This window comes from Panthera uncia, chromosome D2 (assembly GCF_023721935.1).
Source record: "Panthera uncia isolate 11264 chromosome D2, Puncia_PCG_1.0, whole genome shotgun sequence".
Taxonomy (NCBI): Eukaryota; Metazoa; Chordata; class Mammalia; order Carnivora; family Felidae; genus Panthera; species Panthera uncia.
The window spans coordinates 7091735-7104764 of NC_064818.1; the positions used below are offsets into that span (position 1 = coordinate 7091735).

The window sequence follows — 13030 nt, forward strand, 5'->3', positions numbered from 1 at the left end:
GAAATAGCATATATACACGTTACACAGCGGTGTCTTTGGTATCCACAGGTGATCTTTAGCAAAATTTTCACAAGGAAAATCATCTAGGCATTGCTTCGTGCTTAATATAAAGTAACAGTCCTCAAATTGAAGTGTATTTCAGACTCCACCCCCCAGCAATTCTGATTCAATGGGTTTGGAGTGGGGACTGAGAATTTGCATCTCTGACAAGGTTCTCAGACAAGCTGACCGTGTTGGTCCCCGGGCCTCACTTTGAGAACCACTGGTTTAGAGTAACTAGCTTTGGCCCCGGGAATTCTAATTATGTCTAAGTATCTGGAATCAAAAACACAACTGAGATTTAAATGATTAGGGGTCACGAATTATGTCTTACTCATCCATGTGTCCCTAGCACCGAACCCAGTCGTCTCTGGGTTAATGCTTGCTAAACCGAGTTGCAGCCACAGCCGGGAATTTCAATAAATAAGGCACATCTTCATTTCACTTTCCGGTTTTCCTCCATCCACTGGAGGCAGGATTGACGAGACCATGGGTCACAGTCATGTTTATGTGGAGGCCACCTGGTTGGCTCAAGCTCTCTGATCTGACCTTGGAGTATTTAAACAGCTGTTGAGACCGGGCAGCAGGGTGGGTGGTGAGTCCCTGCTCTTTCTGTTTTCTGTGCCTCTTAGATCCTAGACTCTCTGTGATGGAGGCCCAAAAAGTGACCCTGTGGCCGAGGATGTACTCTGTGCATTTTCCGCAGTGACAACCGGGAGAGAGCAGTGTGCTTGAGAATCACGTGGGCGTTGAGTTCCCTGAAGGGATGTACTACGATTTAAAAAAAGTACTTCAATTAACATCTCTTTCACGCCTGTGTTTTCACAAATTGTGGAAATGCTAGTCCCACGTTTGCAAAATGCTCTGCAAAAGGGTTTTGTCATACTTTTAAAAATTTTGCTTCCAGTAATAAGGTTTCTTTACAGGTTTGCCGGCATGGCATATGATTAATCTTTTAAATTTCTTTTATCGTACGGGAAACATTATATTTTTATTGTTTTAAGTTGCATTTTCCCAACTCCTAAGCCTCCTATGTTCGCTGTCCAATTGTGTCTCTTCTTACGGGACTATGGCGCCTTTGTTAAGGAAATTTCCTTTTATTCCTTTTCTAAGGTTTCTTCCTTTTTAAATTAGAATAGGTATTGAAATTTACCAAATGCCTTTTCAAGTCTATTAAAACTCATATATTTTTCCCTTTGATCTGTTATAACGTAGCAGATTATATGAATATATTCTACATACTCTACAGAATAAATTCTACTTGGCCATAATGTTATTCTCTTAATATTCTGCTGGATTCAGTTTTTAAATACTCTCCCAGTATCAGTTCATAAGTGAAATTTGCTTATGAACTCTTAATTATATATTGATTGAACCCAGTCCCCTCTGGCTCTCCATATTTCTTCAATCTGAATTGAGGTTCTCCTCTTCACACTATTTTTCTCTTGTGTATGTTTCTATTTCTCTAGGCGAGACTTGAACTCACAAACAGTGACCTGAGCCAAAAGCAAGAGGCAAATGCTCGACTAAGCGCCCCTAAACCTTCTTTATCTTGTTGGGGTTCTGTCTCTTTGTTCCCTCTATTTCTAGATTACTAAGCCATTTTTAAAAAATAGGTATTGATATTGAATTTTTATCAAATTCCTTTTGACCTTTATTCAGAAAGTCAATTTTTCCCCTTTGACTTCATGAAATAAATACATTTCCTAATTGAGGGAGGTCAGTGTCAACCTTTTGTCCTTGGTTTTCTTTCATTGTCTCCTGTCATCTTTGCAGAGCAGGCTGAAAACGAGCCCCTGGGCGACAGGTGATAGGGTGTCCCCTGCCATCGAAGATGGCGAGATGGATGGACGGGAGTCTGATTTTCTGGTTGTTGTTGCTGGTTGGTTGGTTGGTTAGTTGTCAGTCATGGGAAGAAGTCACTCTCCAAAAGTGTCACCCAACGGCAAAGAGAACAAGGTCCTGCAGAACAAGGCACATGTTATAGCCAATGGATGAGAACAGACCAACTGGGGAACAGGATGGAAACCATCACTCTGGCTCTTTACCAGCTAAACAACTGGGCACAGACACCCCAGGTGTGCTCTTTGCCAGGTCAACAGGCCCAGAGTGGGTGCCGGGGCCGAGCTAATGAAGACTCTCTACTGTAACTTCTTACCCTCCTCCCATTTTGTTTGTTTTCTGAGTAGTGGTTTTGATTCTGAAATACTTCATCTTTGGCCATTTTCCTTAATGCTAAACGCTTAGGACTAAGCCTCAGGATTTCCACCAGCCATGGGGAAATGCTTTTCTTGTGAATGCTGTTTGGCTAATGTGCCCAATTATCTCCTATGTTCACAATTATTTCCACAAGGTACATCCTGGACCTTTCTAATTTAATACCAGCTAATGAATTATGTGTGGGAGATATATCTATATATCTATATCTATATAGATATAGATATAGATATGTTTTTTTTAAGAATTCAGTCATGGAAGGTGAGCCATCTTTCCACTGAGTGTGTGATTCTAAAGGCCTTTCTTGGTATTTAACTACAGGGTAAGACAACAGCTAAACATGTTAAGGCCCTAATGATGAGCCTGGTAGGCTAGGTTATCGAACTGTGAGAGAGGATTCAGATCGTGCTTGCTCCCCAAAAACATGCTCAGTGGAGGCAGATCTGGAGACTCTGATAGGAACCCTAGGCTGCCACACTCAAAACCTCCAGCCTCTTTAGCAGGGGAGCCGCGAAGGGTCTCAGAGCCTGCTCCAATCACAGCCCTGCTAAGAGGTGAAGTTTCTCAGAGCGAGTGGTCACAGCCACCATGTCACCCGTCCCCGTTACTATTGTCCCATTGCGCTAACACGTCACAGGCTGAGTGGGAACCTAACTTAGGCTCTTCAGTGACCTTGTTCAAAGTGTTTTTGGGTCAATCACACTGCTCTCTCAACAAGACAGATTTGGGGCTGAAAGACCAAGCCAGTCAGGAAATGGACACAAATATCCCAGGTCAACTAGGGGCAAGAGAGGTCTTGAAAAGCCAAGGACAAGTAAAATTACGAGAGAGGAAAGACTATGAGGAAACAGGCAGTGAGTGGATGGCGAAAGGAGAAGAAAGGAGCAGATGTGCTGAGCAGAGTGGGTAAGTCCGGAGAAATACAGACAGGTTCTGATGTCTCCCAGTTGTGGTTCTTGGAGGCGTCCGCATGTGTGTTTGCTTCGTGTCCCCGTGTTCCCTGTGACTCCTGTGGATTCTCGCATTGCCCACCTGCAGGTACTAGTCTGTGTGTCCTCGCAGTCAAAAGACCCGGCCCTGGACGCTGACAGTTTGAGAACCCCCTTCGACAGGCAGTGGGACCTTTACTCTCACCCCGCTGTTCCGAATCTGCCCACCTCATGGGAACCCTGTCAGACACTAGCATGTCTGGGACTGTCCAGGGCTTGAGGCTTTAAAGTTCGCCAGCAGGGCCTGGACCTCTTCACACTCAAACCCGGGAGGCCTGGAGATCATCCTTTAGCTCCAGGAGGGCTCGTCCGGTGCTCTCAAGTCACAAATGGTTATTTACCAGCGGGGCTGGGGAGCCGGTCTCCTACGTGTCCCCTCACACCCCTGGAACTGCCACAGTGACAGTGCCACTCATTCTCAGTCCCTTTTTTTTTTTAATGTTTATTTATTTATTTTGAGAGAGAGGCAGAGGGAGTGAGCTGAGGAGGGATACAGAACCCGAAGCAGCTCCAGGCTCCGAGCTGTCAGCACAGAGCCCATGTGGGGCTTGAAGTCAGCACGTGATCATGATCTGAGCCACCAACTGGGCCACCCAGCCCCAGTCCCATTCTTTGGAAACAAAAGAGCAAAAGAGCAAAAGGTGAGAATTGATTGTAGGGAGTGAGCGTATCAGGAGAACCTTTCTGATCTCAGCTTAGTGGAGGAAAGAAGGCTTTTTTGTGATGGACATCAGCATTGGGAATTTTCCGAACGCCCCGGATTCCCATGGAGCCCGCTGCCCATTGGGCAGCTTTTCTCCTGTGGGGACTGAAGGGCCGGCAGGATGTGGATGGACGTGCCCACACGAGAGGAAAGATGCTCCCTGTAGAGACGGTAGCACGACTCACAGCGGACAGCATGGGGTGGTCAAGCTTGCTGTCTATACGGAGAGCCAAGGACAGGAAGGTAAATCGAGGCTACATCCTGCAGTGCTCCTTGCGTGGGCAGAGTGGGCATCAGTTTTAGGAACAGGAGAGCGATTCATCAGAGGCCTTCGGGGAGGACCGGGCTTTGTGAGGACCGGAGGGAGGAGATCGGACACAAGACCAGGGTAGATGAGTGACCTACCTGGGCCAAGGACAGAGGCAGTCGGAGCTACTCTTGGAAGTTGCTTGTTTATGGCATTGTGGAAGACGGACGGTGACTTTTAGGAAAGTGGGAAATGCCAGAGGGGGAGGGGATGGAGAAGAGGAGGAGGAATGGGGGGAGAGAGGCACTTCTTGGATCACTTTAAAAATCTTCAAAGACTCAGTTGATGAGTTACCATCAGATTTCAACACACCCTGTCTCAGGGGGAGACTCAAAAAAATACATGTAGATCACGGCTAAATTAGACTAAGCGTTTCATGTCTGCACTGGGGGAAGTGTGTTGGTCTATAACATATATGTCACTAAATCCTTGAATGTGCTTGCAATTTGTATAGAAATGTAAAAAAAATAAAACCCAACAAAACCCAACTTAGCCTCTTTTTGTACCCCCCCCCCCCCCCACCAAGAGAGTTCGGCTATCCTAGGGTCTCTTGACTTAGATTTTTAATTCATTGTGATAATTTTCAAGTCAGTTAAAAATTTCCCACATACTATCAATTTATGACTACAAATCAGAAAAATCTAAACCCTCTGTCTTAGCACATTGCATCTTTAATAAGACATTCTTTCCAGAATGACATTTCAAGGATATCTGGAGGTGACCGATGGGATGATAATTTTGAGTGAATTTAGAGTTTTAATTACTGTTTTATTTGTAATTGCAAGTGGGTGCTGTGGAAAAAAAAAAAAGAGCTATCAACAAAGGAAATAATTGTTCCAAAGAATTACATCTGCACTGCATTCTCTGTCAAAAATTTCTCATTAAAAATGTGTTTCTTTAAAAGTAACTCAAAGCAGCTGATGAAATATAAGAGCATGGAAAGTTTCAAATCCCAGAGCAAATGTGGATTCATCAGGGATCATTTGCCAGAGACCTGACTCAATGGCAAAAGACCTTCTCACCATTTCTCACATCCCTTCCTGGGTTTCATACGTAAGTTCAGATGCCTGCAGTTTTATTTCCAAAGCTCAGTATTTTCCACTTAAACACTTCCTTTTCATAATACTTCTGGTGTCTCTGGAGTGTTATTACTGTTTGATTTTTCCCTTTTAATAATGACCCTGACTGTTGTGTTTATTTATTTATTTTTTTTATTTTAAGAGAGTGGATAAAGAATGACTAAGCTCCGAAAAAGTCTCCCAAAGAGGAGACAATCCCGTAAACCTTCCCAGGATCTCTGCGCCACTCGCCGAGACTGATGCGCGAGAGATGGCTGTTACCAAGATTATTCCCAAACATCCTCTAGCTTGCTGGAGACCACAAAGATCAGTCCTGCCTGAGAGGCCACCGGTGTGCATCTGACAAAAGAATAAGATGATGGAAAAATATGGCCATGTCCTTGAAGTGGGGGCTGCCGATGGAAGAAAAGCAGTAGATGGGCAGAAGACAAGGTCAAAACCCAGGTCGGGCTGACGCCGTCTGGAAGACCAAAAGCCAGCTGCCTTATCGACGAATTTAATGAGCACCTATTATGTGTGGGGACATTGCCAAATGCTGCAGGAATCCCTTCCCGAGGGTATTTACAGTTTATTGAGGAGACAAGACACGTGTAGACCAAATGATTTAATTATCATCTCAGGTGGGTGTTTGGTTGATCTCTGGAGTCCCTCTTGTTCTTCCCCAGTCAGAGAACACTATGATTTTATTTTTTCCCCCACTTTTAGAACACTTTTTCTACATATGTAAGTATATGCTGATTTGTTTATCTGTTTCTAGTCTGTCTTCTCATACCGAGCTATTAGAGCAAGAAGAGCAGGGGCTGTGTGTGTTTTGGTATTGCTGTATCTCCAGAAGCTAACACAGTGCCTGGTGCGTAGTAGGTGCTCAGTAAATGTTTCTTTAATGAATCCATGAACAAACCAATGAATGAGAGATTGGCTGGGAAACTCTCAGGTGTCAGGAGAACACATTGCAGGCACAGCTAGAAAGAAAGCTGGTTAAAGCGACTTTTTTTTTTAAATGTTTATTTTAGTTTTGAGAGAGAGACAGACAGATGGACCATGAGTGGGGGAGGGGTAGAGAGAGAGGGAGACACAGAATCTGAAGCAGGCTCCAGGCTCCGAGCTGTCAGCACAGAGCCCGATGCGGGGCTTGAACCCACGAACCACGAGATCATGACCTGAGCTGAAGTCAGATGCTTGACCGACTGAGCCCCCCAGGTGCCCCGTTTCGGGGTCTTTATTACTAGTTACAGATAATTGTCAGACTCTGAAAATGTGATTGCTCAAATTTCACTTTAAATATAGTCGGTACGAGTTGATATTTATAGAAGTTTTACTTCCCTCTATGCTGCAAAAAGCCTCCTGCCTGTTAGAATTCTCTATCTGCGTTCTTTGCCTCCACAAGGGCAATGAATGACAGGACCAACAACAATGGTAACATGGCCGCTGTTTAGGTAGCACTTCCTGTATGGCGGGCACAGGGCTGACTGGTCCTCATGAGGACGCTGCAGCATGAGAGGTGTATTACCTAGAGTGGGGTAACTTATATTTTGCCACTGTGGCATCCATGTAGTTTGGTGGTCAAGGTTATCTCCTGAACACAGTTATTTGGGGCTTCAGGCTCCTTTCATATAGAAAGCCAGTAGGGCATCAGAATCCTCCTTTTGGCCCCTGTGAATCTGGTGGTAGTTGATAAGAGAAAGGGGAGGGAATGTGAGGATCAGGCAGAAGGGTTTAGATTCCAAGTCGAGAAGTGGTCTATTTCCTCCCTGTGCTCAGATTCCATTGGCCAGGTGTCGATTCCATGACCCCATCGAAAGGCAAGGGGGCTGGGATGCATGGTCTTGGCAAATGCCCAGGAAGAAGAGGAAATGGTGTCGGTGAGCAGCTAGTTTCTGTCTCTCAAAGGTTAAGTGACTCATAAGGTAATAAATATTACAGCTCGGGGACCCAAACCCACGTCAGTTGCAAGCTGTTAACTACACACTCCCTTTCTTCCCTTCATCTGTCAGTTCATTGTCAGTGTTTGCTTGTTTTGTGTCGAATGTATAGTGTACCACAGCTGGGCCATGAAGGGAAGGTTCTGGTCTGCTCTTTGTCAGGAGGACTCACCACCTGATCAAGGGCTGGGCTGAAAGTGGATTATTTGAAGGGGCAGGAAGATGGATGGCTGTGATACTTCCTCTGTGAAACCATATAGCCTCCGTTTTCATGTCAGCAGCTCGGGGATGCTGTTCCTGCTGAACTAATTCCCGCCAGATATCGTGAGGCCACGTTAGACCAAGGACATCGGACCCTTCTCTGTGGCCGGGCTGCTCATGGACCCTTGGATCTCCCATTACTAAACCTGTGTAATGGGCATAACTTCATTTTACCCAGTCCACCGTGCAAGATATGCACCTTTAAGTATTTCTTTAACTCAAGTTGTCATACTTCATTAATTCCAATGCATGCCTTTTCATGCGTTAACGTCTCAGAAATCAGGATCTTCTCACTGATGGCATCTTTGAATTGCTATTTCCCGGGTGGCAGGGTGGACGGAATGGCCCGTGCATGTCTGAACTTGTTCACAGGCATTCCTATGACCGTCCCTTCTGTTGAAGTCTGTGCATTGTTGGTAGGACCCAAGTTGAGTTTAGTTGCTGTTTGAACTGTTTTCAAAAAGATCATCCCAAGTTTCAGGTTTGAGATGAAAAGTTATCGTCAACAGAAAGGTTTGGAAACAGAGCAGTGGGGTGCAGATATGGTATTAGTGAAGCAGGTATTTGTGTTGGGGGGTTCACTGAAAAGCAACAACCTCATACAAGGTAATAGACGTAGATTACTACAAGCGTTTGAAACTGTGGTCATTTTGTTACTGAGTTGTGTACAAAGGCAATGCCTGTTTGCACACGTCAAGCAAGCGAGCACCCACATCAGACCTTTTAGAATGGATGGCAGCATCTCGGAAGAAAACCTGGAGCCAACAGTGGGGACACTTGTAAGAAATGTTTCATCGTCAATACAGAGGACAGCGCTGTGCAGAAAAATATGAACATTGATTCCGAATGCGTAAACTCTGAATGCGAGGATAACTTTGGGAATTTCTTAACTAATTTATTTTCTTTTTTGTATATGTGTGAGTGTGATGTATAATAAAAGCCTGTGACCCAATAAGTCTAGAAAAGCTTTTTCAGCAAGCATAAAATACAGATTTTAAGTGATGAGAAAGCATTGTTTCATAGATTAATTGGCGTCTTTCTTTCTTAGTGGTACATAAATTAATGATGCATTTTACAATCGATGGCTTCTGAGTATCAATGAAATAGCTACTTTCTCATTTGAGTTCCCATTCCTTTGGGTATTAGAAATTAAATTTCCGTCAGTTCAGCAGCACCCCTCCCCATGATTACATTGCATTCCTGGGGGCTTACCCACAGCTACCATTTAGACTGAGGACACTGTGTTTGTTGGGCATGAGTTTCTCTCTGTGCTGGCAGCCACCGAGATGGCCATGTCTGATGCCACACAGATCGCTGCTGGGTCCTTTTTCTGTTCTCATCTCAGGCCTCTTTCAGAGTTGGGGGGATCTTTCTGCTAGTTCAAGTGGGCTTGGGGTCCACCTCCCTGGCAGCGAAGATGCTGAGCTGGTGAGGCCCTGGGCCCCTCGGTGGGCTCTCTGGAGCAGGAAGGGCAGTTTGCATCCTCTTGGGCACTGGGTGGAATTCACTCTTCCCACTGCTCTTGGGCATGTAGGATCCAGCTTCCCTTTGCCATCTCTTTGGAACGGGGAGACCTAGACCCCGCCATGTTTCCACTCTGGCATCTCGTGGCCTCCCTGGCTCCACCTGGGGAAGGGGTACGCGTGTCCTCCGGCCTGTGTGGGGTTTCTGGTTGTTCCTCTCCCATCTCTGCACGATGAGGGGAGGGGGCTGTGCTGCAGGACCCCCTGTTGAGGTCCCTCCTGGCCTCCTCTCCAGCCTGCCCTGTCCTCCTGGTCTGGGCAATGCCTTCTAACCCGGAGGGCCAGAGAGCCTGTCTCTTACTCCCCTCCCCAAGTTTTGCAGCTCCTCAGAGGCTTTGGGTTCTAAAACTCAAGCCAAGGACAGACTCGTGGTTCCCCTACTATCTGGACGAGTGCTTCAGAGCACAAAGCTGACTAAATGGAAGAAAGATCTGGAACAAAGAAACACAAGAAAATCACATTGGCTCACATTTCAAAATATCACCCCAATGCAGGTTCTCACCGTGGTTCCCCTTTCCCCGTTATTTTAATGTGTTTGTGTGGGTCCATTTCTCACATTGTCGGTTTTCCACCCTATTTTGTAGTAGCCTGGGGCCCCGTTCCAACTACGATGCCTCAGATTGACTGTTTCTCATTACCTCGGAAACCGGGGTGAAGGGACAACCATGTTCTTCCTTCACCTCCTCCTCCTTCAGTTGTTATCATATAAAGTTTATAATCTTTGTTCCATCATAGAGAATCCGTAACATGAGACCAAGTAGAAGGAAGGAAAGGAAATCATGCATCACCTCACTGTGCTAAGACATCCACTGGTGGGTGACATTTTGTTCTTTCTCAAGTTGGTTCTTCGTACTTACATAGCTTTTGTGTATTTTTATATAGCTGACATTGCATCAGCCATAAAAGCGAATATCCTGCTTCGTTCGTTCAACACTGTGGCTGAGTATGTTTCCTTATTATCCTCAAGTCTTCAGAACCCTTAGTCCAATGTGGCCATTTATGCAACCATCTCCCTTGCGTTGAGCACTTAGCGTATTCCCTTCGTCATAAATAAGCGATAGCATTGTGATGACATCCTTGTGCATGAAAGTTGCCCCGCCGTTTCTGACTATTGTCTTGAGATAGACTCCGAGGATGGGGATCGCTTGTAAGACTGCCGTCTTAAAAACAAGCCATTTCCCTACCCTCTCTGTGACGTCTTCTCTGCCCATTTATCAGTTGTTACAGTAACACTTATCTGCTGGTAGCGCGTACTGTTTGGCTGGGAGTTTTCTACAAGCTGGCGTCCTTACAACAATTTGGCATTTATCTATAGGAGGTCACGTCCGGTACCTCCATGTACAAAGTCTGACTCGGTTACTTCGAAAGTTTCATCATTTTTTAGCCAAAGATGTTGACAGGCAGCCTGCGGCATTAGACCTGGAGCGTCACGTTGAACATGAAAATGACTCTGAACGTGATGTGGCCGATTTCGTTCTAAACAATCATCCAACGCTGATCCGTAAAAAGCACTGTCCCCTCCAAGGAGCCACTGTGGATGGCCGAGCACTTATTCCAAAGATGTATCATGGGTGACTTTCTGGTGTGACTAGTCGGTAGCCGAGTGTATGAAGACAGTTCTTCAAGAGAAAAGAATTACGCTGTAACCCACAGCAGCATCTTTGGGACCGAAACATCAGCCATGTTGACACCAGGTTGGGGACGTATATGCTCTGAAGCATTTAACCTCGGCTCATTACTTACTAGTGATATCATTTAAATTAAAATAGTCACTTTTTTTTTTTTTTAAGTATGAGATCAGGGGCGCCTGGGTGGCTCAGTCAGTTAAGCGTCTGAGTCAGCTCAGGTCATGATCTCGCAGTTCGTGAGTTTGAGGTCCACATGGGGCTCTGTGCTGACAGCTCGGAGCCTGGAGCCTACTTCGGATTCTGTGTCCTCCTCTCTCTCTCTCTCTGCCCCTCCCCTGCTTGCACTCTGGCTCTCTCTCTCAAAAATAAATAAACATTAAAAAAAAAAAAAGTCTGAGATCAGGAAGAAGAATAAAATGTATGTATTGCAAATTCCTGGGCTTGATTAATTTTAACACTCCAGGGAGGACCTTGCCTCTTTTAAAACAATGCCATCTTATCCGTTTAAAATAATACAGACGCATCCCAGGGAATTGGAGAAACCCAGGAACTTTGTCTCTCAGAGATGTTCCCTCATAATATCTGATTGGGTCCCCCGGAAACAGAGTCCGAGATAAAAGTTGCATGCGGAGCGTATCTTGGGGAGACTCCCCTGGACGAAAGGGAGGGAGAAGCTCGCAGAGGGAGACTCTGGCTCCAAATGTGGCTCCCACTGGCCGGGGCTGAGTGGGCCTGGCCTTCCAGAATGCTTGCAAAGGAAGGTAAGTGGATGGGCCTTTGTGGCCCTGCCTCAGCAAGTCACTGCTCCCCCCTCCCTCCCCCCTGCTGCCCCGCCCCGGAGGGGCTAATTTTGGATGCGTCTACTTCCTGGGGCCCAGAACAATTCCCAGTGAGGGGTGCAGCTGTGAGCTATCAGCAGTGACATCCCAGCAGCCGGGGAGGGATCAGGGCTCCAGAGGAGGGACTTGGGTGAAGACACATGATGTACCACATTGCATCCACATTGGGATCCCCCCCACCCCCCACATCACATACAACTTCAAGCCCACTTTTTTGCTGAACGTTCTTTGGTGAATTGTCCCCATCTCGTGAACCTTTCTTTGAAAACATTTTAAGTAGATGCCTATTTGATTGTGTGGAAATATCGTCTATGTAACCATTCTCTCATTGTGGGACAGCTCATTTTTAACACATTTTCCCCGTGAGAGACGATGTTGCCACGGCCACATTTGTGTCTCGGCTATGGAGACGGTAACAATAAAAAGAGTCCACACTTAATTGACTGCTTATTGCTGACCGCATCAGGCTAATATTTTTCTTGCCTTCCGTGTGGAGTTTTCATGAAAAATAAACGAGAAGATGTATATAAATAAAGATGTTACACTTAATAACTCAGTCGTCTTCACACCTCCGTGACGCAGAGCCAGTTATCCCCATTTTGCAGGCGAGGAACCCAAGGTCCAGAGAGGTTGAGTCCCCCTTGCAAAGTTGCACAGCTGGTGAAATACAGACCCTCTAAATCCAGAGGTCAAACAATACACTGTACTGCTTAACCTGCTTTCCTGAAGTTCATATCCTTAGAAGGAAAATTCCGAGGTCAAAGGGCTTGATTTATTTTAGAACTCACGATAAGAATTGCCAGACGGTTTTCCAGAAGCAGTGAGTACTTGTGCTAGCAGAGGAAGTGGGTTTATTTCAGCGCAGTCAACCCCGAAAACCCTGAATCCTTAGAACCATGATACACGACTAGTCCTCTATTTCCTTGTCTTCCATCAGGCATTGTGAACATCGGTGGTTCTTTAAAAAAGTTTTTTTTTAATTTTTAAAAAATTTTTATTTTTGACAGAGAGAGTGAGGGACAGAGCGTGAGCTGGGGAGGGGCAGAGAGAGGGAGACACAGAATCCGCAGCAGGGTCCAGGCTCCGAGCTGCCAGCACAGAGCCCGACGGGTCTCAAACCCACGAGCCACGAGATCCTGACCTGAGCCAAAGTCACATGCTTAACCGACTGAGCCAGCCAGGCGCTCCTGAACGTCGGTGGTCCTTAAGCAGAAGGTTTTCTTTTTGTTTTAGCACACACAACTTTTTCAGGATCATCTTGTAAGGGTTGACTCCGTTGTGCCGCCTACATTTCCAAGAAGAATTTTTCGTTTGCAGAATGAATGCGTGAATGAGGGCGGGGAGAGAACGTGAACCCGCAACCCCTCGCTGGGAGTGAAGCAGGTGAATGGAAACCCCGGAGAAGACCGTCCTCCAGAAACAGCGGGAGTAGTTTTCGATAATGGAAAGGTTTCCCAAAAATTCTTTGCCAGGGTCTTTTTCTGAGTCTCCGTTGAACTGCTTATTTAATAAGCACTATCCAC

At 45.9% G+C, this 13030-nt stretch overlaps 1 long non-coding RNA gene across 2 annotated transcripts; it reads left to right on the plus strand.

Moving 5' to 3' along the window:
• The first annotated feature begins 1508 nt into the window (after nucleotides 1-1508).
• Nucleotides 1509-10988, plus strand: LOC125933192 (uncharacterized). Of its 2 annotated transcripts, none has more exons than XR_007460885.1 (3): nucleotides 1509-5308; nucleotides 5477-5954; nucleotides 7538-10988. It is a non-coding gene; the product is annotated as an uncharacterized LOC125933192 (long non-coding RNA). The 2 variants fall into 2 exon arrangements; XR_007460884.1 differs by lacking the exon at nucleotides 7538-10988 and having other exon boundaries at nucleotides 1509-3886; nucleotides 5160-5308; nucleotides 5477-5726.
• The last annotated feature ends 2042 nt before the right edge of the window (nucleotides 10989-13030 follow it).